This window comes from Buteo buteo, chromosome 8 (genome assembly GCF_964188355.1).
Source record: "Buteo buteo chromosome 8, bButBut1.hap1.1, whole genome shotgun sequence".
NCBI lineage: Eukaryota > Metazoa > Chordata > Aves > Accipitriformes > Accipitridae > Buteo > Buteo buteo.
In genome coordinates this window covers 292,187-318,138 of record NC_134178.1, presented here as the reverse complement: position 1 = coordinate 318,138, position 25,952 = coordinate 292,187, and the positions used below count along the sequence as shown (strand labels likewise).

Genomic DNA, 25,952 nt, shown 5'->3' with positions numbered 1-25,952 from the left:
GGAAGTGCTCTATTTCCATAGCTTTGAAAGCTGGAGAAGAATTGGGGTGTCTTGATCATACCGCAGAAAGCCAGGTCATGCAAACAGGTGTCCTTGGGCAGACCCATGCTCTCTTTTACAGACCTCCATGGGCTCCCCACAGCCTGGGCGTGAAGGTCTGCTCTGGATTGAAGGCCTGAAGGAAGTGATCGGCCAGCAGTAGAGTCCCAGAGCACCTCCACAGTATGATCCGCAAAACCATTCTCAGCTAAAATCGCAGGAGCTGAGTTTGCGCAGAGTGAAAATATATTGAGGACAATGTTTAAGGCTCTCGAAGAAAAATACTCTACTTTCTGTCTGCAGTCACTCCCACATACAAATCCCCTCACACTTTGTCTTCTAGAAGGAAAGAATATTACACTGAAGCCATTCTTAAGCAATAATGTATCTTGAGATGACTGAAAACCAACTTTAAATGCATGTTGTCATTTACTAAGCCATTAGGAAATTTCTTATCATTGCCTTGAAGCCACAAATTCTTGTGGCCTGCTTAGACCCACTTTGCGCTTCAAATTCTTAAATCAGCACAATAGCAAAGACATTAGAAAATGTGTGTTATGCTGCAGCTGGTAAACACCAAGGAGAACGTCCTGAGCTTTACAACAAAAGGTTACCGTGATTTAACAGACAGCCTCCAATCTAAGAAATAAAGTAACTAAAGTAAATAAAATGGAGTCTGAAAACCAAACAAAATATATTCTCAGGCCAAAATGTAAAAGAACCTGAAAGAGCCAAAGAAGAGTCAATACAGATTTTCAATTTTATTACTTTGATTTAATATAATTCTCTCGATAGTGTTGCTTGCTCAGTACAACCATAGAAATTGTAATGGCAAATACTGTACTGTGATTTATGGACTGAAAGGTTGTCTCATTTAATTATGCTGGTAAATATAACAGTGCAGACACCTTCTCCTGGAAAGCTATTTCTAAATTGCTACATCAATATTCAGATAATCAAAATTGATATTTACCTTCTACAAGAACAGCATGTGCGTGTATGTCCGCATGTGTGCGCGCATGCGCGTGCGCGCACACACGCACTTATATTCTCAATACTTCTCCATCTTTTGGATCGCAGGAATACATGCTACAGGAACTGCTGCTTTATTCCAAACCAAGACCTATGCAGCTGCAGGGTACCCAGCCCTTCACATAGGACATTTCTGCTAATTGTACCCTCTTCTCTCGCTAAAATAAATCCAAGCAGAAGTACCCAGCAGAGGTTCAGTTCAACCACTTGTTACTCTAGACCTATGAAGGTGTAACTTCATCTTCAGTTTACAATGACACAATTGATGGATAAATCGCTGAAGCCCTAAAACATGCAGTCCAACACTTAGGTTAACGCTGTATTTTTCAGTCGGAGTAGAGCACGGGAAATCATTTTTTAACTAAACCTTGCTTTTCTCCCATGGCTTTGCAACAGAAGTATAAAGCGGCGCGTTAAGGCAGATTTCAGGTACCAGAGCCCACGTGCCACTCACTACCTACGGCATCTACGGGGCAGGAGGCTGACAGGGAAGCGAAGGATGCGAGACGGCACCAGCGAAGGAGAGAGAGGCAACGTGGCCAGAGAGGGACAAGGATGTCCCTCTGCAAGGTGGAGCCTGCTGTCCCTGCCCACCCTCCCTTGCACACCCTGTGCCATGCATCCCTCCTGGCCATCCCCAAAAGTCCTGCCCTGGTCACTCCTCCCTTCTCCCCCATCGCACCGGCGTTAGACTGCCGGATGGCCACGTCGGGGGCCGAGGGAGTCGAGGTCCCACAGCAGGCACTTCGCACGCTCTGCAGTGCCGGGGGAGCTGAGAGCGATGGGGACAGCGCCCTGGCACGCAGACCCCCAAACGCTGCAGCCTGGGCGGCCGACAGCACTCCTCCATGGCACGGACCCGGCCTCGGGCTGGCCCGCGAGCCCTGCCTCTGCAGCGCGTCCTGCACGGCCAGCTCGCACGACCGCGTCCCCCAGCCCACGGGGCAGCAAGCCTCCGGGGGAACGCCTGAACAGGGTTGGAAGACGATTATGGGGACAGCAACAGAAGCTCCAAGGATATGTGCCCATCCTCTGCGGCAGGCGGAAGAACGAGGACGCGTCTGGCCGTGATAAATAAACCAGGCCACATCCCCATTTCTGCGCGCCGCCGCAGGAGCCCACGGGGGGATCCTTTGCCTTGTCCCCCTCGATCACTGTCACCAGGAACAACCACCGGCTCTTATCAGCAGAGACATCTCTGGGAAGGAGTGACTTCAGGACACAGTGTCCTTCCCTGGTCCCTTGAACCCCCGAGACAATTTACAACGCTGTCACTCATACACACTCCCTCCTCATCTGCACAGTTCTTGCCTCTAAATCTAACGTTTTGTTTTCTAAATAAATGTCCTTTAGAGCTCTTACAAGACCTTGATGATAAGCCATTTTATTGATATTCTGTTTCACTTTTCAAAATATTTGCAGATTATAGGATAAATAGCGTTTGCTTTTATCCCTTCTTTGGAAGATAACAGTTCGGTAACTTACGTTATCCAAATGAGAATTTATTGGTTAGCATTGGGGAAAGCAGATCCTTTCCAAAATTAACCTTTGACCCAGTTAGTCTTTCATAAACAAGCAATGATTTAATAAATCCTCAGCGCCTAAGAGATGTTTGCAGTCGCAGCATCGACTTGCATGACTGTTGGAAGGTGTAAGGATAACAAAGCTACATCATCCATATTTCACAGCATCAAGATCGGGGATGAAAAACTACGGAAAACTTCCCTAATGAAATGTCAAAGCCAACTAGCTTCACTACAGCTAATCCGCAAATCTTGATGACAGTGCAGATTACCCAGCCTGCTAAACTGGCAAGCACCCAAGGAAGCTCATCTCCCAGGGATTACACCTCCATTTAGGCTTGCCTTCCTCCAAATTATTTGGAAGAGTCCTGGAGGAAACAAGTTTCAGCTCATCCATTTCCTTCTCGAGGCTTTCAGTACACCACCCAGTCTTAAAGCATCAAGCAACAACAGTGCGCACACACGCATACACGCACGCATACACAGAGCCCCAAATATTGACGTTACTGTGCAATAGGCCAGTCACCTGCAGATACCAGGCAGAAAGCTGCTGACAGATGCTGCAGTATAAACCTCCTAAGAACCTTCAGGTTTGGTGAAGAAATCCCCTGCTCTCTGTCCACGCTGCCCCGACGCCTCGATCCGAAACACGCCCGAAATGACCGATTATTTTTTTCTCACACTGGCTATCTATGGAAGATCCTTTTTATAAGTCTCTGTTGTGCAGCTCCTGAATGTCAGGCCCAGCAAATCAAAACACTTTATTGTAATTTCATATTGTTTACTTTTGCAAGGCAGGATCTTGGCAGAGACGAGCGTTTCCTCCAGGGACGAGGAGGATGGGGCTGGGAGGGGGGGAGGACGGAGGGATGGAAGGAAGCATTTTAATGCAGACTTCCTCATTGTCTGCTTTAATAAGGACCCTGGCTGAAATACAAAGGAAGAGGTAACTAAAAAGACCTTTGCTACAAATTCAGAGACGCCAGAGAACGGGTGTGAGGACGCACCAGGGCCAGCCTACGCAGGCAGCAACAACAGATAAGGGATGCGGCAGGAAAGGGCCCGCAGCCCTTGCCCCCACCGCCCGGCCCACCCAGCAGGGCCGGGGAGGATCTGGGGCTCCTCTCCGGGTGGGCGCAGACCAAAGGGCCACGGCCGAGAAGGGGCAGGGAAGGGCAGCCTCCCCCCTGCTGCTCCCACCCCGCTCCCCTGCGTCCCTGCAGAGCCAGCCTGTCCCCCCATCTGGGGACGTTCCTGGCTCCTTCCCCGGACCCTCCTCCTCCCTCCCCAGCCCCAGAGCGTGGGCAGGTTGCCCTCTGAGGAAGACGGCACCGCCAGCGCATTTCTTTCCCCATCAGGGCTCTCCCGGGAAGGAGAAGAGGAGGAGGCTCCTCGCATCCTGCCGGCCAGGGACACTGGAAAGCACCAGTGACCCCACCACAGGCGCCTGTTTTTCACTGCACATTTCCGGGGAGATTTGACTCACAACGTTCAAATGTTTGGGTGAGCAATATTTAAGCTGATGAGAGCATTCAAGAGCTCGGCGTTGGGGGAATCAGGCATTTGTAGCACACGACATCCACGCCCCTCGCACGGACGTGGGTTCACTCTGAGCCTGCTGCTGAAGCCACGGTCCTCCGAGGAGCCTGCAGGAGGTGGACGATGCCAGGACAGCAGCATGGCCAAAAGGGATTCCATTGCTTTCGTTTTGTCCCCAACTGTCCATATCAGAGACCCAGACCTTCTCACCTTCTTTAATCCCAGCTTCCTTGGGCTGCTGCACGCGAGACAAAGTCCCGGGGCCAGACACGTGGAAGGAGCATGATGCCTTGAAGCCGCGACCTGCCCCATCTCTGGGACTACCTGCGGTCGCAGGCAGACGGGCAGAGGCAGGCGAGACCCCCCCACTCCCACACACGGCCTGGCAAACCGTGGCAGAGCCCAGCTGCCGGCTCTCCGCTGGGCACAACAAATCTCCCTGTCCTTCGGCATCATCTCCCCCTCCTCCTCCAGCTTTGTTTGGGTAGAGAAAGTGGTTCACAGAGACCTTTGCACAAACCCACCCCAACGACAACTGCCTTGCGATGTAAAATGATTCACTGGTGTTTAAAAATCCCACAAACAGGAGCCCTCGCCGACTTTATGACCGACTTCCTACAAAGGCACCGAGGCCGGCAATCGCTAATGCTCCGTCTGGCATCGACTCCCCGCGAATATCTTTCAGCAATAACAACTGATAGCAGAGCTCGGAGCCTACACATCATCCTCCTGTTTGTACATAAATTCCCTCTAAAAGGACTTCGGCATCCTCACGCTGCTTCTTCCCAAGCGTTCAGGCTCTTAAAGCCGAGTCAGCCAGACAGAATGGTGCCACGCAACTACAAACAACACAGGACAATTTTTTATTACAATACACGGCACTATTATTTCTAAGAGCACTGACAGTAATATGCGGCGTGTAAAAATACACGTTCATCATAAAGAGGTTAGATACTAATTCCTGCAGCTTAATTTTTTCTTAAGGGCACCAGCCCATTTTTCAATTAAGGCAGGATAATATTATTAATCATAAAAAATTGCTGATGTGTAAAATTGTTTCCTTTCTAGCTAGCACTGGCTGAGAAACGTCGGACACGCTGCCTCCGAATTAGTCTAACTTAGTGGCAGTATGGAAGCTGTATCATCCTTTTTGGTGAGGATTCACGCTGCTCCCAGCCTCAGCCGTGGGGAAAGGCACATCCCTCTGGGGAGTGCACGGACCCACGGATCGGCTGCGCTGGGTGCAGACTGGCAGCGAGGAGCCTATAGATATAGATTCCCAGGGAAGAGCAAGCACTGTCTGCTGTGGGGCAAAATGGCCGGCATCACAGGGCCGCCCCGTGCCAGGAGCATATTTTAATGGCCTCTGTTGCCTGAGCATTTCTGGGGCACCATGTTTCAGCACCCCCTGAAAAGAGAGATGGGGTTTCTGTCCCCTTCCTCAATTTTTAGTGCTAACTTTGGCACTATGGGACTCTCTGGTGAGGTTGTCAGTCCTATCTCTTTAATGTGTCGTCCTCTCCCCCCCTCCGTTTCTCTCCTGCTGAACGGGTTTGCCTAACTCCTGCCAAAATAAGTGGGCACCTTGCCTTCAGACTGGGCCACCAAAAGCCGCATAAAGGAAAGAGAAGAATTAAAAAACCAACCCAAACCCCCTAAAATAGTAAGTTAGGAATAACAAAACCTCTCCTTGCCCTATAGTAAGCAAGGGGGACACCTGGACTGTGACTTGGCAGGACCCGAGAAGATGCTGCAGAGGTGTGGGCACGTAAGCATCCTCCAGAAGGACAGCAGCTCCCTGCCACAGTGCTCCCTGGTACCTGGCTCCACACCCTGCCCAAAGCGGGGACCTCTTGGATCACTCCCGGTGCGAGTGCCCAGCTCCACCCCAGGCTAGACGCGTGAATCCTTCAGGCAGACAGGAGGGGACCGGCGTGTGCCCTGGTCCTGCTCCTGCAGGCAGCCAGCTGTGCCCTCCAGGAGCCCTCCACGGGACACAGGCAGAAGCACCCAAGCGAAGAGCAGGGCTGCCCAAGGCCCCTCTACACCGGGGTCCAGAGACGACCCTTCAGCACATTTGCTGGGGATGATGGCACTGGAGGGAGGCAGCCTGGCTCCTGGCTCCGCAAGTGCCTGACGTGTACTCCAGTGGCACAGATCCAGACAGAACGCCTTGTCTCTACCATGTGTCCAACCCTCTTCCCATCTATGGGCACTTTCCCTCCCACACATCACTAAGTCATATATCCCCCAACTTCTGTTGAGATTTTGCACTCCCCCACTTACAGGACCTCCCACGAGCAGCTCATGGCAGTTATCTCCTTTGCAGCTCAACCTTTGCCCATCGCCTGGAAAACTTTCAGCATCACTCCCAACCTGTGTGCCCCCACCGTTCACCTCCTTCCTCCCTGGTCTTGTTTCTCCCCTGCTCTGGAAAACGCATCCTCTGTATTTTTTTTTCCCATAGTGACCAACCTCCTCCCAGCTGCAGAATTCCCCTCCTGTTTTTCCCCCACACAATCAACTCCTCAACACTATTCCCAGTTACCTGTAGCCTTGGGCCATTAGTTTTCTGACATCACCAAATACCTTCTCACCTGAAGCTGGTATTATTTATATACACATACATACAAAAGGCCATCTTCCACCATCTTATTAACTGCTGACCAAGAATAAACCATGTAAAGAGAAAAGGCCAGATGTTGGGACCACCTTGGGGGATGTGCCACCCCATGGTTGTTGCCTCTTGGCAAATACTACCAAGGGGAGCACTTTCACTCTGAAGTCTGCAGAGGCAAATCAAATAAATAGAAATTGTGAGTTTCAGCCAAAAAAATCATTTCTGACAAGAGTTACTCCTATCCACATGACTGGTCTCATTAAGATCAATGAGAACTGGAAAAAGCTGCAGGACAGAGTGTGCATGTGTCTCCTGGCTGAGATGTTCAGCCGTATTTTTCCTTGTGAAAAGGAAAACTAACCCTGTACCACCAAAGCAATAAACGTAGTGGGATTACTGGTCAGCAACTCACTGGATAACACTTCCAACAGTGCTATATTTAGTAACTACTCACTGACAGTAATTGTCACAAACAACTGAATTATCACAGAGAGATTTTTGTATTATCTACACCCATATATATATAAAAATACCACTTTGTACAAATCCAAAGTATGTGAGGTTAAAGCTAATGGGCTAGCTTTGTTGAGCATCTCAAAAATCAAATTAACTGCAATCAAATTCATGGTACAACTCAGGGTTCATTTCATTACTATCAGAAAATTCAATCTCTGAAATCTTACAATATTAAGCTAAAGCAATGATCTTTCTGTTAAAGTTCTTTCTTTTTTCATTTTAAGGTGAGAAAAAGCTGGTGGGCCTGGGGAAGGTGGGGGCGGGGATTCCCGATGGATACTACTGAAAGCTTGGCAAACATTCAATCAATTACTCTTATATAAGGGAAAGAAAAAAAAAAAGCATCCTTTCAAACATACTAAAATACATTTTGTAGTATAAATTCTACCTCTTGCATCTATTTCTACATCATGCCTTTTCTTGCAAAAATTAAGTATACACACATGCACAAATATATGCATCTACATATTTAAATTCAAAATATAAATCCATTAGAGAGCAACTTAAATCTGCTCATTGCTGCAATAACTAATCATCTTATCTCTGTGCCATACTGTAGGTGGGAGAGTCAGAAGTTCATTGCATTAAATGCAGGCATTTTCCTTGTTTTAATGAAGCAGCCTTTTTGGTTTATTTTACAATAAGCCCTCTTTAACCTTACTGCAAGACCTAGTTGTAGAATACTCACTGCAATTTCAGCCTCCTTTTTTATCCCTCCTCTTCAAGGTTCCCAGCCAGGTTTCTCTGCAGGAGTCAAGTGTGGTTTTAATAAGGCAGATGAGGCAGGGCTTCTCAACTGCTTTTGATAGAGGTGAGGTGGTCAGCTCTTTATTGACTTTCTGCAGTACTGCAGCTACGGACCGTACAGACAATCTTGCTTTATGAGCATGCACCAGGCAGGAAATGGGCCTGGAAATTTCCAGCCGGCAGTGTTTGATGCACTGTTTGAAAAGCTGCACAATGTGCATATAAAGGAAATGAAGGAGAGCCTTTTTTGTTGTTGTTGCTGTTGCTAACCCATCAGGCTGCAGTCGCTACACGTACCTAGAAATGCCTGCTCAGGAGCCATTTTAAGAATTAGTATGTCTCAGCAAAAAGGAAGAAAAACAACGTTGGTTATTTTGTGCATGTGAGAGAGTGCTGCGTATCAAAGATCCTTTTATAAATGCTTGGAAAAATCACATGGGAGGTAACTAGCCGCTAAACGATTTTACTGTCCCTTTCTTATGTCAGCAGCCACAGCACATATACACTGTATACAGTGCACAGCTGCACCGACAGACACACATCCTCACAAGGGCATGTGGAAAAAAGGAAGCAATCACAGGCTGGTATCATGTACTATTAAGGTTTTATTGATACCAGCACGGAGCAATTGCATTACTAATTAATGGATGCTCACAAGCTACACACATCCTTCCAATCAAGTGGCAATAAAACCAGGTAGCCTTCTTCACCCTCACATATATTACTTCGGCTATTTACCCTCCTCCCTGTTTTTTTGGACTTCCGCACACCCCCCTCCCCTCGCCACCCCACACCTACACTAGCAAGGTATATTCCTCTGCTCCGGATCAGGGAGATGCATGCTCATGTCCCTGCTCACGAGCTTCCCACGTGAGGCAGAGTGACGAGCTGCTCTGAGTCGGGTTTGTAATGGCAGACAGGGTCCAAGCTACACAGACAGGAGGTTTGGAATGTCCTGTGTCCGTCCCCCCCCCCCCCCCCCCCGCCCGAGATGTCTCTGCATATGCAGACACAAAAATAACTATTAAAATCGGGCTTGACATCTCTCTGCGCCTCTTTTACTCCCTGCCCAAGGGGGATAAAATCCTCCTGCCCCAGGGGAGCACAGTGACGGTGCACGGATCAAAGACAGCAAGAAGGTTCAGAGATTTTGGTGACGGCAGCCCTACAAAAGCTGGAACAGGCTTTTAGTCCCTATGAAAATACCACACACACGTACCCACGGCCAGGTGGTGTGCATGCAAACTCCAGCTCGCACCCAGCTGCAGCAGCAGCAGCTGCAGAGCCACTCTTGTCAAGGACCGGCTGAGGAAGCCAGGTCCCACCTCCCACTGAAGCACTGCACCCAAGGATCCAGAGCTGCGTGGTATTTATCATGATCTCCCATCCCAAAGCTCTTGGGGACTCTGAAAATAAAGCTGTACACACACACACACGGGTTAAAAAATCTTACAGCTATAGTGTTACTATCACAGCATATGCCCTTACTGCATGTACGATTTAACTACATGCTTAAATTCTGCCGACTTCAGTGGGACATAAGGATTTGCTTAACTTTCATTATGTGCTTAAGTGTCTTTTCTCAATAGATAAGCTTTCCCACACAAGAACTTTAATGTATACTAGTCATTTGTTTTATCGTTACCTGGATAATATGTCTTGCCTTTCCAAGTACAACACTGGGCTACTTCCACTATAGGGTATTACTTGTTACACATAAATGGAAGAGCAGGTAGAAATTGGGACATGCTGGATTTTTAGTTAGCCACGTGAAAAACATGGACAATGATGGGCAGATGATACTGCTGCACACTGCAATGCTATCTGAGTGCTCCCAAATTCTTGCCTGCTAGATAAGCATCAGTGGACAGCTATACAATAGACCTTAAAGGAAGGTGAGGATAGGACAATAACCCATAGCACAGAACATTTCCATACCGTGTTCTGCATTTTATATTTAAAATGCAGCTACAGGGAACAGGCGTCCTGTGAAATAACAGATGTTAGACTCTCACCACACATACACTGCCTTAATTCAGATGACCTTGCTGAATTAGGAAGCTAAATACAAGATAAATGTCCACCTTCTCTCCTGAACGCCTGTCTTGAGCAGACCTGGTTTTGCTGGTGTCTGGCTGATCTGTGTTTCCTCCCAGTTCCCCATCTGCAGTTCCCTAAAGCGCGTTCTACAGCAGTTTGGCTTGTTTTTCCGAATCAGATGCTGCTTACATCGTGAAGCTCATGAATTTTCTTTGCTGATAGGAATTAGCGACTGCTTCACTTTAACCCTCTAACTTGGCAGAAGCTGGAGACTGGCCTGGACCTGCTGCCAGTTTGTGCTCTGGGTCTACTCCCAGTAGGCAATAGATGCTCAGGGCTTCTGGAGAATCATATGCAATACACTGATTTCATCAAGATTACATGCAAGTTTCACTCTTTAAAGCAGAATTTAAACAGTCAAATGATTAATGATTTCTTCAATTCTTAAGATCTTTTTCCCGCGTGTGTTTAAAATACTCTAAGGGAAGAAACAGACTGGCATTGTCTTTCAGTCTTTTGCTGGTGACAAAGCAGATTATCCCTATCATATTCTGCAGGGGTGCTGTCAAATGCTGTTCCAGGCTATGGGCCAAAACCTACCCCCAGTCCATGTGCTCCATTCCCACTGGCATCAATGATATCTCCACCATGGACTGACAGTAGTAAATGGGCAGAGATGTGCTGGCTGCTCAAATAGCACGATCTATGTGCTGAATAATTCATTTTAAACTGTTGCACAGATGTCAAAATGTTATTGCTGATTTCTAGCCAGCAGAACGGGCGTTTCTTCTCCTGATAGGAGTGTGTCAATGCCTGTAACGCCAGAGAAGATCCGGGGGATGTCTCAGCAAGACAGCAAAGCCCATACATGGCATGCTTGCGAACATACAATTAAAATGCTCATTGTAGGCCACCTTTCACTCTCCTTATTAGGATTCTCCTGTGAACGCACTCACCCATTGCCTCCAAAAAATTTCAGAAAAGCAGCTTAAAACATGCCGCAGTTACATAGGTTTGAGCGTATGGTCTCCAACAATCACTTCAGCCCTTTGGATGTTCTGTAAGGTCCCACAGAAAGCCTCTAAGTACAACCAACTTCAGAGTCACAGCCAAGTCACAAGCCACAAATAAACACAAACAAACAAAAAAGCCCCTGCCTCTGTAAATGAGAGTAAGTACATCTATCCTACGGAGCTTGTCAGCCTCGCCATGGCAAGAGCCCCACAGCAGAAGTCAAAGATCTCCCTCCCCTCCAAACACAAGGAAGAGAAAAGGAGTTTTCCCGTGTTTCCCCTTTCACTGTACCTGGAGCAGCCAAGCTGTTCGGCTGAGCTTAGCACCAAGATTGTCCAGGAGCTGGCTGACCCAGCCAGCCGGACTCCAGCTGCTGATGGCCAGCAGCCACCTCCAGCAGCAAGGTGGGACTCCCGTGTGCCCATGGGCTTGGGTGGCATCACTGGAGGTGGATGAGGGTGACAGGAGAGATGGAAGGAAAACGGGAAAGACACAAGAAAGCCACAGGTGTTGAACTGAGGTCAGAGATCGGGGATCTCTGACACAAACCAGAAGAGCAAACGCACCCTGTGCCAGCCCAAGCGCATCTCTACTAGGAATGTGTCAGCTAAAAAGCGCAATTTTCCATGCTCGGAGATGGGCTTTTTCATGTCAGCTGATCTGTGTGGAAACAGACCTAGGCTTAATGAGGTCTAATTTGTTTTAAATCCATAGGTTTCTTTTTAATAATTAACAGTCCCCATCGCTCAGCAAAGCCATTCCTTACCCCTGACTACTTGCTATTAGGAATGAATTTACTGTGAAATACTGCTAAAAGGTGGAAAGCAAGTGACATAATTCAAGTTTTAATTAAAAAATATATATATCACTCAAAGCCAGAGCCGTAGAAGGAATCGTAACCGAATAAGCAAAAAAACCCCCAACCCAACCCAATGCCTACTCTCCCCAGTTACCCACTTTATTCTTTTTATGCTATTTGAATTCTTGCAATTGGTTTCTCTTACTGGATGCCCTGTGCCCAGACCGTATGTAAGGTTTTCTCTCCGCGATTCCAGGAACTAGAGAACATGTCGGCATCATTACCGTGAACATCACACATGCTCACATGTGAGGGTCCAGGAACTACAATTAACACATTAAGAAATAAGAACTGCCAAGGGAGCAACGAGAGATAAACAGCATGGAGCTGATGTAGCAAGAATTCTGCTTGGGAAAGGGCTGTCTCTTGGGTAACGGGCAAGGGAGAGAAATTGAAGCCCTGTGCAGCGCTACCCATTTAGCGAAGAAATCCCCCAAACCAGTTGAACAACTATTTCTACATTAATTTCTTGAAATTTAATTTCACTAAAAGTATTGCTGGTTTTAAACTAGATTTTGAAGGAATCCTGTTTACAAGGCTCCTGTTTACAAAGAAATAATAATCGTGTCCTGTTTGAAAGTTTAAACTTGATATGGTTTTTGCTATTTGAAAAATTGTCCTGAAGTGCTATGGGTTTGTTGTTTTCTTGTTCTGTTTTTTTAATAGAAGCCAGAAATATTTATTTCTTTTATACATATATTTTTATATACATATACAACAAATATTAAAAAATCCTAGAATTAATACTTTTTTTTTCCCTGCTTAATATCCGTTTTGATTGCCCTTTTTTGTTGGGGTTTTTTTTTAATGAAATTGAAAGAATTAATTCTTTTCAAAATTTTCCCAAGGATTTTTTTAATGAAAAAAATTCTTTAGATTCCAGAGTCTTTTATTTAAAGCTTCTAGTCTGAAAATGTTTTGTGTGAGTAGTCCTGCAGAAGCTGCATAATAAAAGCCTGCAAGAGCATGCCCACCATTTGGATATATATTTTCACCACTGCAATGAACAGAAATCATGGACCATGCTGGTCCTTCTGGATACCAGTCCTGACTTTTGCTATTGCTTTCAGCTGGACCAGCTGAAGGCCTTAATACTTTATTTTTCACTGAGATCAGAAGCCAAAGGGACACGATGGCACAGGCGATGCTTATGAAATGCTTTGTCTCACATCTCTCCCACCTTAGGGCTGCCCAGCCACAGAAAGCCCAACAAAAATCTTGCCATTATCACCCCTTTCCTACATTCACTCAAATCCCTGTGAGGGAAAAGGGAGGCAGAAGAGGCACAGACACGAGGGCAGGATTAACAGCCCTGCTCAAACCCACCTTTTGGGGAGAAAAGGGCGAGCCCCTCTCCAGTTGGGGCGATGCCTGTTACCCACGCGGGGACTCAGGCGCAGGGTTTCTGTGATCCCCCATGCTGCCCCCAAGCATCGCTCATCAGTCAACTAAGACATTTCAGCAAATCACATGGCACTTTGTAAAAACATAATTGTTTTTATTTTCCAATTTTCCATGTTTTGTGCAGAGTGCTGCTGTGTTCAAGCGAAGTGAATAAAAGCATAAACAGTAAGCACCATCTGGAGAACATTCTTCCAGCACGCTGAGAAATAGCAGCCGCCTGTGCGCTACCTGCTATAAATAAATGTCATTAAAAAATGTCCAAAAAATTGTTTGTTCCTATTTGATGGAACTGCAGCCAGATAAAACTTTCCTTAACCCTGTCTTTGGGTACCTGCCATCTTCACAACAACAACAAAAAAAGATGCAGATGTTTGTTTCTCATGGCTTTATGTTAATATGGGTATCACTAACAGCTTATCAACCCTACACGTTATTCTAATAACGCCAACAGAGGTTGCAACTTAAGAGTAACACGTGAACAAGACATTCCAAATGCAAATGTTTTTTAAACTCTTTCATGATCACAATATGGTGATATCCCTCAGCTGCCTAGCAAGACAACGGGTAAAATTATTATTGCTCTAAACTGATAGTGTATCAGTTTGGAAGAAAAAAAAAAAGGTAAGTCGGTAATTTATTTTCAGTCTAGCACAAAGCCCGTCTGATCTCCCTCTCTGCTGACAAAATACAGACCAAGTTGGCTGTGGGGCTGTGTGATGAGGCTCTGTGAAGGGTCGGCATTTGCTATGTTTGTTTAATCACTGCAATTAGAGCTATGCAAATAAAGAAATTGTTTGCTATGGTGGCCATGCTGGGGGAAAAAAAAATTAAAAAGAAATGTTTGGGTTGAGCAATTTAAGAACTATCTTTCTTTTTTGGTAAAATGAAAAAATAAAGCTGTTTTGTTTGTTCCACTCAGAGGGCAGCGAAGCCTTGAAAGAATCCACTCACTTTGAAATGAAAAATACATCTTCACGCCGGAACGAAGCGTTTGACATTTTCCCTTCTCTTTTTGTCAGACAGGCATTTCCAGCACCCAGAAAGGGATGCTTAGGAGGGCTTACTGCTTGTTGGGGGAGGGAGGAAAGGATTTGGCCACCCATGACCCGAACCTCCGACACACCTCGGGCCTTCGCGCAGCGGCAGGGCTCAGCACCGCGGCTTCCTCCCTTGAGGACAGGCCGCCGCCAGCCCTTCGCCTCTGGCAGACCCCCAGCTCTTCCCGCTCTCTCCCTCGGCGAAGCCCGGCGGGATCTTCCCGCTCTCCCCCTCGGCGCAGGGCTGGCAGGCCGCCTGCCAAAGGCACGGCGGCGGGAGCAGCAGGGGCGCCCCTTCTCCGTGACCGGCGGCCCCGCCGCAGCTGACGCACCTAAGTCGCCCCACCGGTACTGGGCCAAAGCGTCACCCCACTTACACCCGCACCCTTTGGAACCAGCAGCTACTGAGGCTGGCATCTCGTTCTGGGAAGAGACAGTTCTCATCTCAGGGAAGTCAGTGAAAAAATTAAAAAGCTGACAAGAACAAAAGGACTAAATCTACAGCGATTAGGCTGCAGAAAAATGAGGGCTGGAGAAGCCTCAGAGGAAATGTGACCCCGGTACCCCGGGCACCACAAGACGCAGGCTCCTCTCAGAGGCCGGGCTGCCTCGACCCCTCAGAGAGAGGGTCTGCGCTGAAACGTCTTCCTCTTCCAGTGCTTCAGGGAACACTTCAGTCGGGTTTTGGGTGGGAGGGAGGCGCGTGCATGCCTCAAGGAGGAGGCTGAAACTACCCACGGACCTGGGAAACCGAGTACCCCGCACCGAGCACCCAGGTGTGGATGAAGCGACCGCCTTGAATCCTCCACAGCTGTAACAATTTACAATTGTCTATTAAAAACAAAAAACAACGACCTAAAGTCAGAATAGCCCCTGGCATGGTGTGGGTCTCCCCAGGGCAGCACAGCCCCTGCAGCCCGCACGAGGTCGGGGTGTGCTTCGTGGGGCAGCACGGGGCTGAGGGAGCCGGAGGCTGATGCCGGAGGCAGCCCAAATCCTCACGGATGAGCCACCAGCGGGAAGAAGGATTTTAAGACATTTTAGGGATTTTTCGTTTTGGTTTGGTTTTGTTTGGTTTTTTTAAACCTTGGATTAGTAAGTGTCATGAAGCGATGGGAGTGACTCTGCCTTGTGAAACAACATCCACAAAACCAGGCTGGGTCCCTTGACGGAGAGAGTGGCTGTGATTCCCAAGGCACAGGGTGCATCACCAGCCCAGCTCCACATCATCATTTCAGGGCAAGAACAGAAATGATGGACATAAATCAGATTCGGTCCTTCCCTCGAGCTATGCTGCTTTCTCCAGACCCAAAGTTGTTGTACACTGGTATGTTCGCAGAGCAGCTCTGCTAAAGCCTTGCTTTCGGCTGGGACTGGCCACCGTTCCCACTGGAAGCAAAGGCATCGTTCCCACTGTATTTTATTTTCTGTTTTCACAGGGACTTGGTGTGCCAGGAACTGCATGAACAGGGATGAGAGTACAGTCCCTTCCCTGAAGAAATCATCATCTCAAACCCACCAAGGGCAGGAAATGATAACGTGGTTATGGTTTCCATTAGCCATATTTTCCTAATATTTATATTTTAGCTACTTTTATTTACAGAGTCCACTCACCCTAGTTAAATGAGATACTTGGCAAAGGGATACTTAAGCTGTCTGGAAATGAAGACATTGGACTACTGGTTTTGTTAGGATGATGATTTGCCTAGATGAATAAGGTTTTCCTGGACCAGGTGTGCAGGGAAGGCAGGTGGTGGGAACGTGTCTGTCTGTCTGTGCACACACACATGCATGCGTGCATGTGTGTACGTATGGGGGGGGGTGTTGTTCTTTGTTTTGTTTTTGCCTTCGGTCAAATTCAAACAATGTGCAGTAACAAGAAGTAAATGTCATTTTCCCCCCATCCATCTTAATTTGGCATCCATTTTAAAGCTTACCTTTGACCTTTTAAAATGTTAATACACTTAAGCAGATATAAAAAACACAAAGCTCCTGGAAAAATTAATCACAGCCATACCACGATGCTAGTCTAAAAATGTAACATCAGTTGTTTTCCTCTTTAATTTTAAGAAACATTTGTCCGATGCAGCAGCAGTTACTATGCTACAATTAGCTATTACTTCCTTTTCAAACAAATATCCACATTAAATGCTATAGCAAAACCCTATCAGCATAACCAGCACAACCTACTACGAATTTGTTTTGCTGGGTAACGGCCTAGAACCACAGAAAAGGTCCTGAAAAGGACCTTGAGAAGTTGCCTAACCCATCCCTCTGCCCCAGGCAGGACCAGCTATATCTAAACCATTCCTGACAGGAAACCTTATTTAGACTTCCTTAAAGCAGCAGCCTTAAATAGAACAGGAAGAAATTGCACAAATAAAAATATAAAATATAAATACGAAAAGAATTCATATATGTGCACTATGTATACAAATATGAAAATACAAAGAGACAACCCTGACCTAAATGATAACTCTCCCACCTCTGACCACTTCATACCCTTTAACCAAAGAGTTCAAAACAGGAAACTCTTAATAAAAACACCTCCTTCCTTTTTAAAAATAAAAGGCTGCTTGCTTGAGAACCTCAGCCCCTTGGAAATGCAGCAGCACCTCTTCTCAAGAAAAGCAGTTTCAGAAGCACCAGGTCCCAAAATATTTGGGCCTTTATGCTTCAAAGCAAAGAGCTCTTCAGTTCCACCAGAAAGCAAATAGAAAGCAAGAGTGTTGACCCACCTCTCCAGTAACCAAAGCAAATCTAAGATATCTGGAGCCTGTTCATGATCAAGGGCATGCATCTCATTTGTTGACTTAACCGTTTCAGGTGGCAGGCTGTACCAGGTCCCTCTGGGATCGTCATTGCACAGCTCTGCGGTTACACGCTATGAACATGGGGATCCATGGCACACAGCCATACACTGCTTTCACTTTCTCTTCTGTAGCACCTGATGGCAGCCGGGGCTACCCCCATCAATTTAATAACCCCCTTTAGAAGACAGAAAGCTATGGTGACAGCCAAAATGTATCCTAAAAGACAAGTGATGGTTTCATGGCTACACACAGCTGCTACCCAACCATTCAAAAAAAATCACTTAAGGACCTAAATGGCAAACCCAAAGCAAAGGCACACGCATTCCGTCAGTGAGTGGGGAAATATAACTCCTTGCAACTGCTTTCTTCCACCTACCAACGTTACTTTGGTTACAGCATAACAGCAAGGCTCTTCCGTGCATTCCTTCTTCTAGGATACACTTGTGCAAGTACACGTGCATGCATCTGCCTGTGTATATATGTATTTATTTATATCTACACACTACATGCTCTCTCTAGTAGAAAGTATCCTGTGCCAAAGGGACCCTTTGCTGTCACACCAGAAGACCCTCCAGGGCTGCAGACTCATGCTTCCACTGATCTTCTGGGTGAAGCCCTCTGATCCACCCGCTCTCCCATGGAGCTTGTGGGGAACTCTCCCCCAAGGCCAGGCATCTCAGATAGCAGGTCCGACAGACAGCAGGTCCAACGGGCTTGGCACCTGCAACAACTGTCTCTGAGGACCCCAGTGACAGCTGCCCAAGACAGTAACACAGACAAGATTCTTCCAAACAAGGAATGATCCTTCTCATTTTCTTCCCTGGAAAGTACACAACACTTGCGGGGGGGGAGTGCAAGAACATATATCTGTACATACGTTCCTACTTCCTTCTGGCATCCCCTCAGCATCCCACAACCTGGAGAGCAAGGCTCAGCCACGCAAGCCGTCCTCTTTCCCCACCTTTCTGTGGGGCAGACATCCTGGCCGAGAGCTGCTTCCTGATCTCCAGCCCCATCACCAAGGCTGGAGATGAGGGCATCTGTTATTCAGACAGTGATGCCTGACTGCTCAGTGAAGAAAATCCTGATTAAAAAACAACGTGTTGCCCTTCCTGTTTGCTTTGCAGTGGCCTTGTGTGGATCCAGCTCCACAGCAAGCGATCCAAAACCAACAACCAGAAAGATGCATATCATACACACACAAAAATACTTCACATTTCACTTAGTTTTCCACATCTTCCACTCTCATTGCCCTTCTGCATTATCTAGTTCAATGCTCCTCAGTATCTTTTCTTTAACCTAATTATTTGTATATATTTTATATATATATATGGACCACTTAATTGTTATTTTAAACCAAGGACCATTTTGTGCAGTACTGTCACATAAGCTTTCAAAGACAATCAAATTCAAAAAAAAAACCAAACACAATGAATACACATTCCTCACTTTGCCACTTCTGACTCTAAGTTTCAGGTTTTTTGCTTACATGCAACCGAATGCACATGTGTCATTGTCATACTGCTCGCAACTGGTTTATTCACCATCTTCTGATATTCATGGACTATAAGTTAAGTAACACTCCTCCAGCTAATTAGTTTATTCAGGAAGCACAGATGACTAACTGATGAGCTACAAAAAGTCGCTATTGTCTGAGTCAGTCACCAAGTAACTAACTTGGCCATTCAACCAGGGAAAAGTTTTCTTCTCTGAAAGGTGACAAGTAGCTATGTAATGACTTCTATTATTTTTTCAATAAACTCAGAGAAAATAGGACATTGCAGCTAGAAAAACACAGAAAGAGAAATTAGCTACTACTGTCATTAAGGATTCAGAGGCTGAAAAAGAACAGTTGGTGCAATGCAGCTGGAGAGGCTTTTCGGAGTAAAGTGATTATTCTCTGGCCCTTAATGAATTATTTTTTGCTGGAGTGCAAGACCTGCACTCCTCCAAATAACCTAGCTTTGCCGCAAGGAGCACACTGTCTGCCGGGGCAGGCGAGAGCCATTGTCCTCTTGGGCCTCCTGGTAGCCACTGCACTTCTCCCACCTCTTTGTTTCCATGCCACAAGAAAAGCAGAGAAATAATTAAAAGGTTGAAGCACGTAGAGGCACTGGAGGAGAGACTGCTCTTCAAAACTAGCCTGACCAACTGAATTTGGAGCTACGGCCTCGGGTGTTCAGGGGGGCACCTACCCTCAGCAGCCCCACTGAAGCTCAGTGAGGTGACGCAGCAAGCTTCCTTTGCCTCCCTTGCCTGTCAGAGCTCACCCCCAATCACTGGCTCAAAGATAACAAGATAATAAGATGTTTATGGACTTGGTCAGTCCTGGGGCTTGTTCTGAGAATTTTGCGCCTGCCATGGGGGAGGCGGGGGGGGGGGGGGGGCAAATGCAAACCCAGCTTGCCCTTCAAGCCAACAGCAAGGGCAGTACTTCAAGGGAGCTTATAAGAAAGATCGGGACAGACTTTTTAGTAGGGCCTGTTGCAACAGGACAAGGGGTAATGGTTTTAAACTAAAAGAGGGCAGATTCACACTAGATACAAGGAGGAAATTTTTTACGATGAGGGCGGTGAAACACTGGCCAGAGAGTTGCTTGATGTCCCATCCCTGGAAACATTCAACGTCAGGTTGATGGGGCTCTAAGCAACCTGATCTAGCTGAAGATGTCCCTGCTCATGGCAGGGGGGTTCAACCAGATGACCTTTAAAGGTCCCTTCCAACCCAAACTATTCCATGATTCTATTAACTAGCAAAAATAAAAGGGTACTGGAAACTGGTCCAGTCACTCACACCCAAAGCCAGCACTTGAGTGTGGAGTGGAAGCTGCTGCAGGGGTTCCCCAGGACACCCTGCCACCAACGGGACTGGCGAAATCCCACAGACATGACCCTGTAAATTCACTCTACCCATGTTACAGCATTGCTCTGCACATTGAAGTACAGCATGGATAGACCTGTTTGGGAGGGGGGTGGGGAAGGGAGAGCCAGAACTAACAAGCAACATTTAATCGCCCGGCAGAGCAGCTCCTCCACAGAGTGGCCTATTTATGGAGTTGCTCAGTGCTCCAGGAGGGATGGGCAATATTGCAAACCCAGGAATGGAAATACCCAAGGAGAACCAAGACAGGTTCATAATGATCCTCCGCAGCCTAGGACTGCTCGTACAGCCACCTCCTTTCTGAAATCTAGAGTCCACTGGGAGAATTTAGGCCTAGGGCTTTGAACAAAAAATAAGGAAAACTTTTTCCTCCTGAAGACAGTCTATGAAACCCAAGCAGTGCTGAAAAGTGTTTTACTGTATTGTTATTCTGTAGATGTCATTTCTGGAGGCATGACCCAGTGCAACCTCATCTCAAAACGAAGCCATTCATGGCTAGCACCACACACCATCAACCAACTCCGTCTGCTCAAAATAAAATAAAATTTAAAAAAAAGCAAGTACCCCCATAAATCATTCATCCATCCCAGTTTCATAACGAGAATATTTGTCAGCTCCCATTTTGCTTCCCTTTCTCTGCCTGCCTGCTCTACAAAGCCACCATTTCAGCTGCCTGTGCATGCAGACCAGCAGGCACACTGTGCCGCAACAGCTCCTGCATCCCCATCCTCCTGCCTGCGGAGAGGATGGCCACCCTTCTCCCCCAAACCCTCACCCGCACCACCAGAGATTTTTCAGGGGATTTTTTTTTTAAATATATATATATTTTTATCAGTTGCTCTGGAGCACCCATCAGATGCACTCAGCTCCGTAACAATCACGTGATTTATGTAGAAGTAATTGGGGTTAAACTATCTGCCACATCAAACTCTTCACATTTGGCCCCATCTTTAGGACCTAGAAACATCTGAAATAAATAAAGCCATGTGTCATTTCACAGGGTCTGGGCTTAATTAGGATCATTCTGGATTTTATGGGAGAAATCTTGTACTGCCAGCTTTATGTGGCTAGTCCACCACTTCCAAGGTTATCTGCTTTTTTTCCTTTAGTACCTACATGAAAATATTTCTATTTCCACACAGCTTTTCTTTCTCTCTTTTTTTTTTTTTTTAAATCCTCCAACCAGCCGGATGACAACCACTCCTTATCTTTGGCTGTCTTCCATGCTAAAATAAGAATGCCGTTGTTACGCCTAGGGAGCTGCACCCTTCCACCTCCGTTCCCTCCCAATGTGCACACAGCTGGCTGCGCAGGAACGCCCGAGGTGCCATTTTCTGGCCATTTTTCTGTGATGTTTTTGCAATTTACCCTCTAGCTATGATCTGTATTACTAAATCACACCGGGCCTCTCTCATGCCATGGATTTTACAAACCTCAAGTGACAGACAGTCTCTGTCCTGAAGAGCTGGTGATACTCAGCCCATCTTCACTGCCACCGCTTCCCTGTCTTGACGTAGGCTAGCCAACACGAGGGCAAGCACACAGCCAAACACCACTCGAGCAATGCCGGGCAATTTGATTAGCAGCAGAGAATGACTGGATTAGAAGAAGGACAGGATTAGAGATTAATGAATAGCTGTGAGGCTGCTACATCTGTATTATTGGCTCCAGCAGCAGCATTTGAATGTCAAACTGTATCCCCTCGGAGCAGCTAGGTACCACCTATCGCAGGCTTCAGGCTGCTATGCGCGAGGCAAGTGGGGAAGGTAAAGGGTTTGAGTTAGGGTCTGAACTGACAGCCTGGCATAGGCAAGCCCTTCGTGGGTCACAGGCCAAGATGAGGAGAGGGGAGGCACGGAAACATTAAATGATTTGCCCAAAGCTACACCGGCAATTTGCGGCAGAGGCAGAAACGGGAGCCAGTTTTTCTAAAAAAACGAGTTCCTCACACAGGAGATGAGCCAGCCGCCTTTGTTACATGCAAATGCATTTTTTCCCTGTAATTCACACCGCTGCAGGCTCTGCACAGCAAACGCCAGCTTCCCAAAGTTGTAGTGTGTTCACCGCGACCTGCTCATCACACACATCATGCCCGCTACATGACTAGCTCCATCGTCCAGCCTGCACTTGCAACGCCATCCACGCACGTTGCAAAAGCTTATCACTTGCATCTTTGGTAGGAAGCGATCAGGACCCTGCAAAACCCATCACTGGGGTGATTCCCAGTCTGACTTGGATAGCTCTGGTTACTGCAGCGCCTCCAGAATTTAATGTATACACGGAAACTCAGCATCACTCTCCAGTTAATTCGAGCAGTTATCCCCTCTTCAAATTTGGCTTCCATCATCTCTCAAGGTAAAAGAGATTTCAGTGTCTCCACGAGAGTCCCACTGGAGCTTATCACAGAAATGCTACAAAATTCATCAGAGACGCCAAGAACAAAATAGTGAGGGTGCATTAACTGAACAGGCTTCTCTAGCAGAGCTGCACAAGAAAACGTGCAGGCTATCAGCGGCCTCCTGGACTAGTTACTGTAGTTACATCTGATTAACCAGGGCCACTCACAGAGTCATGAAAAGGAGGGAAAGGCTTTTCCAAATTTACATATTAAAAAAAATGGAAGCATGCTGATTTTCCATCCTGTACTAGTGTTATGCCTGAAACATGCCAATCAGTAGCATATTTGTGAGGAAACCTTTACTTTAAACGCTAAGCCAGTTTGCTAGTGATAGATGACATGAAACATTACTTGGAAAAAACATTTCCTCATCAAGTTTAAATGGAAAATACCTGAAGAATTAATGGGCAACCAGATACCCTTTCCTCTTTAACAATACATCCCCATTAGACTATACGTACATTCTGAAGCCTGCATGGTAAGTGTTATTTTAAAAATGACTTCTGATGAAGAACGGCACACGAGAAAACCGACATCAACAGCAGTGACTAAATCAAAGCCAAACGAGCCTCGTGAAAAAGAGGGAAAAAACGAGAGAAGGCGATGGGCTGCCCTGCAACTCTGGCACAGGGCGCTTGCACCCTGCAGCATCTCCATCTCCCCGAGGGATGCAGAACTTCTGGAGCACGACACTTCACCGAGGCACCCACCGCTCGCACGCCCGCAGCGCAGCCACGCCGGCGCAGAGGACCCACGCCCCGCGGCCGCCTCCTCCAGAAAAAGCCATTAAGGGGGACGCAGGTGACAGTTCACCCTGCTGGCAGCCTTCGCCGGGAAGCCGGGCGACAGCGGGAGGAATTTCTGCCCCGACTTCGGAAGGATAAACCCTCCTCCTCCTCCTCCTCACCTGGGACCGGCTACGAGAGGGACCCCAAATCCCCCCACTGCCGCCCCTCCTGGAACCCACCCTATGTCTTTACTCTCCTTCTTCTAGGGCGCGGCCCCGGGTGCTTCAAGCCGCCGGGACCCGCCGCGTTTTCCTTCCCGTGGGGCAGGAGCCACAAGCCGGGGGGGGGGGGGGGGGGGGGGCGATGCCTCGCCGCGGCACGCGCCGCTCCTCCCCGCGCACCCACGGGCGTGATTTTGGAGAAGTTGCGCGGGCAGGAGGAGGAGGAAGGGGCGGCTGGGGGGGGTTGGCTCTGCCCCTGCGGTCACCGTCTCGCCCCGTCCCTCTCCCCGCCTCGGTCCTCCGCGTCGTCTCCCCCTCCCCGCCACCGCCGCAGCCCCACTGCCGGGACAACCCGCACAAAGCCGCCGCCGGGGTCTCGCTGCGCCCGCTCGGCGCCACCAGAAACAATAGTCACGGGCCGAAGCGGGGACGGCGGAACCGCCGCCGCCCTCCTCCCGGTACCGCAGAGCCCGGCCGCGGCCGGCAAGGGCGGGGGGGGAATTCCCGCAAAACGCCGCCGCCCCGGCCAACCTGTCACCGCTCCGCCCGCCCGCCCGCGGTTATCGGTGCGCAGCCGCTCCGCGGCACCTACCTCCGGTGGAGGGTGCGGCAGCCCCTAGCTGGGCTCCATGGGGGCCGCAGCCGCCGCCCGCCTCTGTCAACCCCGGCCGCCGCCGGGGACGCGCCGCCCTGCCCTGCCCGGTACCGCGTCCCGCTCCCCCCCGCGCCGGGCGGGGCGGGGGCGGGGCGAGCGGCGGGCGGGGCGGGGCTGCCCCACCCTGCGCCACGCCTACTACCGCTCGCTCCGCCCTCCCGCCGGCGCGTCCCCGGCGCGCCCCCCCCGCGCCCCCCTGGAGCCTTCGGCGCGGGGGGGGTGGGGGGGGCGACGGGGACACGCGAGGGTTGCGTGGGGTAGGGCCCGCTGAGGGTCCCGCGTGGCCGCCCCAGCCTTTGCGGGAACAAGCCCGACGCCCGGGAGGATGCTGCAGCAGTCAGCGTCATGCTTCTTAATAAATCTCATGGATTTTTTGCTCCCCGCTTGCTTGAAGTTTTGACCTTGCCTCCTCTGCCGCTATCTCAGACTGACCGCGTTTCTAGTTTCCTATTTTTATTCCCCCCCTTTCTCCTCTTTCGAAAAAAAATTTTTTTTGGCCTGTCTTTTCCACGCTTGATCTCCCCTGTCCCCATTTTGCCATAAGACTCTGAACATCCCAAGCCCCTTGACCGCGGACTCTGGGCTTTAAAATGGTTTTGATGAGGGCAAAAGAGTTTTTCATAGGTTTCAAATCACTATTAGTGTCGCCAGCAGCTTATTGGAAGGTGCGGTGCATTAAACTAAATCCGTGGCTAGTATTACATAATATGCCCTCGAATGTACATAAAAGATGATTGTAATTCCATCTGGATTTCTGTTGATATTAGCAAACCGCTCGAGATTTCCTCTTGCGGTTTAATGGGCGTTTCAAAACCTTTGACTGATGCTGGATCAAACAGATTATGATTTAAGAAAGGGTAAAGCACGCGCACTCATGACATTGTAGGAATTAGTGAAAGGAGAAAAAAAAATACTTAGTAGGTCATCTGCCTAATCCATCTTCCGAAAGAGAGTAGGAATGTCCCCCATAGGATAATTTATGGGCATTTGTCTAGTTTTCTTTCAAATGCTCCAAATATGTGGCTTCCTCATCGCCCATAGGAATTTAGGTCAAGCTGCCTGAGAGTGAATTTCGTAGCATCTTGGGATTTAACATCCACTACTGTTATTCCAAGGTGGGGGGGGGGGTTGGTGTTTGTTTGTTTTTTTTTTCCCCAAACAGCACAACTGTGCAGTTGCAGTTGGTCATTTCTTTCTTGCCCATCAGCACAGAAAGATTTTGGCCATCACTTCCCCCAGGTTGAGAGCCCAGGGACAAGAACAGCTGGGAAAATGTCACTCCATGCTCCGTGTGGCGAAAAGAGTGAGTCAAATGTCAGGACTTGTTAGGACAGCAATGGAGAGGAAAACGGATTTTACACTGGTCTGTAAATCCATGGTGCACCTGTGCCCTGAATACTGCTCAAAAAGGGCACGGCAGAGCTGGAATAGCTTTGCAGGAGGCTAGCAGTGACGATCCATGGTTTGAAATGGCTTTCCAGTTAGGTACATGCAGCCTGGCAAGAGGCATCTGAGGGGAGATGTGACACAGGCTCCTCAACTCTCAAGCGGCATGGAGAGAGTGAGCAGGGACTGCTGACCCTGACTTCCACCACAAGAAGCAGAGGCCATTAAATGGGGGTAGCAGGTGGCCACTTCACCTGACCGTACAGAGGTGATTCTTCATGCAAACACAACTGTGGAGCCCCTTGCCATCCAACAGCGGGCAGTTGATGTCATTTCGAGGGGAGAATGGATTAACTGGCAGAAGAGAAATCCACAGAGGGCAGCCAAATCACAGCCAGCTCAGAAACATCCCTCCACCACAAATGGTTCATGGCTGGGCTTGCTCTGTTCTTGCACTCTCCCTTAGGTGTCCATTGATAGCCATCATTTACCTGCCAGCAG

General features: G+C 48.2%; 1 protein-coding gene across 1 annotated transcript in view; it reads right to left on the bottom strand.

Moving 5' to 3' along the window:
• The window catches only part of RAI2 (retinoic acid induced 2), a 45,451-nt gene extending 21,314 nt beyond the window's left edge, over positions 1-24,137 (bottom strand). Inside the window, exon 1 of the mRNA XM_075034673.1 lies at positions 24,003-24,137. The gene's annotated coding sequence lies outside the window, so the exon portion shown is untranslated. The remainder of the gene's footprint in view (positions 1-24,002) is intronic.
• Between the last annotated feature and the right edge of the window lie 1,815 nt (positions 24,138-25,952).